This window comes from Morone saxatilis, unplaced genomic scaffold, assembly GCF_004916995.1.
Source record: "Morone saxatilis isolate NCDOM2014 unplaced genomic scaffold, NCSU_SB_2.0 Contig18, whole genome shotgun sequence".
Taxonomy (NCBI): domain Eukaryota; kingdom Metazoa; phylum Chordata; class Actinopteri; family Moronidae; genus Morone; species Morone saxatilis.
In genome coordinates, this window is record NW_023339740.1 from 24,939,228 (window position 1) to 24,941,982 (window position 2,755).

Here is a 2,755-nt window from a genome sequence, read left to right on the forward strand (position 1 = left end):
GTAGTAGAGTACTGATATTTTAAGTTTTGAGACAATATATTTGCAATTTAAATGAAAGAATTGTGACAAATATATATATATTTAGTGGGATATACAACATTTGAAAAATAAAGAGGAGACATTTTTATCTGTGATAAACTAATATCGGCCTTTATTGGTCAAACTCTACTTTTATTGTATTTTTAGAGGAACATGACTTATTTTAAGGAATCAATATATATTCTTTTGTTTATTTGTGGTTTAGTTGATAATGTTTATTAGTATTGTTTTTTAGTTATTATTTAAGTTTGCACTGTGTAAGCAGAGATATTACTTATTTAGATTCAGGCTTAATTTTGAACTCATAAGTTACTATGAATGTGAAAGCTGATGAGTTTTGTAAATGTACTGATTATGTTCTGATTAACTACTTTTCACTATTATTCTAAAAATAATAAAGAATTAAATCAACATGGTTTCAGATTAAAATGTGTCCAGAGATTTTGAGCATGAGTTAAAACCCTGTGATCTAGGTGCCCGGTTAGCTCACTCGGAAGAGCTGGCAACCCATGTTCGGAGTTGCTGCAGCGGCCCAGAGTTCGAATCCGAATTTAATCGAATCCCTTTGCTGTGTGTCATCCCCTCTCTCTCTGCCCCTCTTTCTGGTCTATCTTTGGCTGTCACTATCAATAAAGGCAATAAAAGGCCAAAAAAATAACTTAGATGAAAACCCTGTGATCTGAAGAACTATGATGGAGTATCAGGGACTCTGGAACAAATCTGATAGTCTGACCCCTGCAGGGCTCGTGTGCCCCACAAAATTTTATGCTTTCAGTGTGATGAAAGCTGTATTTAGTATTCTCTTCGGAATCTTAGTTGAAAAAATGCAATTTTGTTGTTTGTCCTTTTGTGTTATTTGAACATCGTTTGGATGATGTGTTCCCAATCTCTGTACTTCCAATTTTTTTCTCCAAAGGCATCGAAGAAAATGAATGAGAAAGTAAATAATCCACCTCATTCGTTTTAATGCTAACGCCTGCCATTGTCACTGTTACTCACTTCCCTTTCCCCACATTAGGGCCTCGCTGTAATATAGGCTACATCCGCTGTCATTGGTCAAAAGTCACTGGCCTTTTGGTTGAATGAATTCATTTTTTATATGAATTCAGTCCAAATGCCCAGCAGATCATGGGTTTTAAACAATATGTTTAATGGTTTTTAATAATAGTTTCTCATCTATACTATAAAAGAAAGGCAGGGTTTAGCCCTGATAGCCCTTATGTTACAGCCATTTCTGTTTATAACAAAAACACACTTGGTGTGTGCACTATGTGTGTTTCTCATTCTACAGATGTGGGCATCAAATTAAATGAGTCACATGACACTACAGCATTTTGTGTTCATTGTGTTCAACATTCACCAACAGACCAAAACTTCTGTGAAAAGAACCACAGGAAGAAGGAAATACACTGGTAACACTGGGATTACTGGAATTTTACTTCAACCTGCTGCAGATTATGAACAGAAGATTTAGAGAAGCTACGACTGAAAGTGAAAGCAAAGTTAAGGGAACTTTCTTGGTTGACTGACTTCTGCTTTCATTCTTTTGCCTGCTGTGTTTTCAGCTTCACTCAGAGAATATAAATGTCTTCTGAATCAGAAAAGGCTCTCTCCTGTCCGGTTTGCCAGGACATCTTTAAAGTGCCTGGAAAGCTGTAAATGGCAAATAATCTATGTATGAATGGATAGAGGGGTACTGTTAATGTTTTTATTGTCTTCTTTCATTTTGGCATTAATATTTGTTGCTATTTCCCACTTTTATACTAAACACTAACTGTAAACGAAGTGTCCTACATATTAATTTTCATAGTTTATGGTTTCTGTTGTTAGCATACAAAACAGCACATATTAGTCAAACAGGACTTTGGTCAGATAAAATTCGGAAACAGCTAAATGTTTTACAAAGACTTTATACTTATTTTATATTCTCTGAGGTGTTCTTGGAGCCAAACTGATCCACCACCATTTATAATTAGTTCTCATTTTCTCCAGCTGTAAGAAGCTCCACCACCTCCTTTATGTTTTTCATTGTGAGTCAATGGTGAACATCAACGGTGAACATCAACAGCACACAAACATCAAGCATGTTTTAAGTCTGTATGTTGAAATCTTTGAGTATACTGCATTCATGATTCTGAGAAGAAGTTAAATGTGTGTCAACTGACTAATAATAGGGACAAAAAAAGTAAGAAGATGGTGATACTCATGGAAAAAGCATGATAATTTTGTTCTTCCTTACAATAAAGATTAGGAAATATACACACGTACACGAATATTCTTTATGTAATAAACTTCATGGTGCATTTACCTTTGCTCTCCTCTGTGCTCTTTCTCTCACTGTGAATGTACATTAGTTGTCAGATCCTGTGTTGTTATGTTGAACTTCCTTAATTACAGTCAGGGCACAAAATGAGCACCAACTACTCGCTAGATGGTAAAATGTCTTTCGCACGTACTTTATATATTCTGATGATGAACAATGAAAGTGACAGATGATCACAGCTATGTATGCTATCCTCCAAAAATGGCAGTGCTGCCCCAGAATGCTCTGCAATTAAATTTCCCCATTGTAATCGCTTTGGCAATCCTCTCACATGACTAAATTCTTGCAAAATGGGGCGGCAGTAGCTCAGTGTGGAGGGACTTGGCTTGGGAATCGGAGGATCGCCGGTTCAAGCTCCACAGACTACAGAATATGGACTGTGGACTGGTAGCT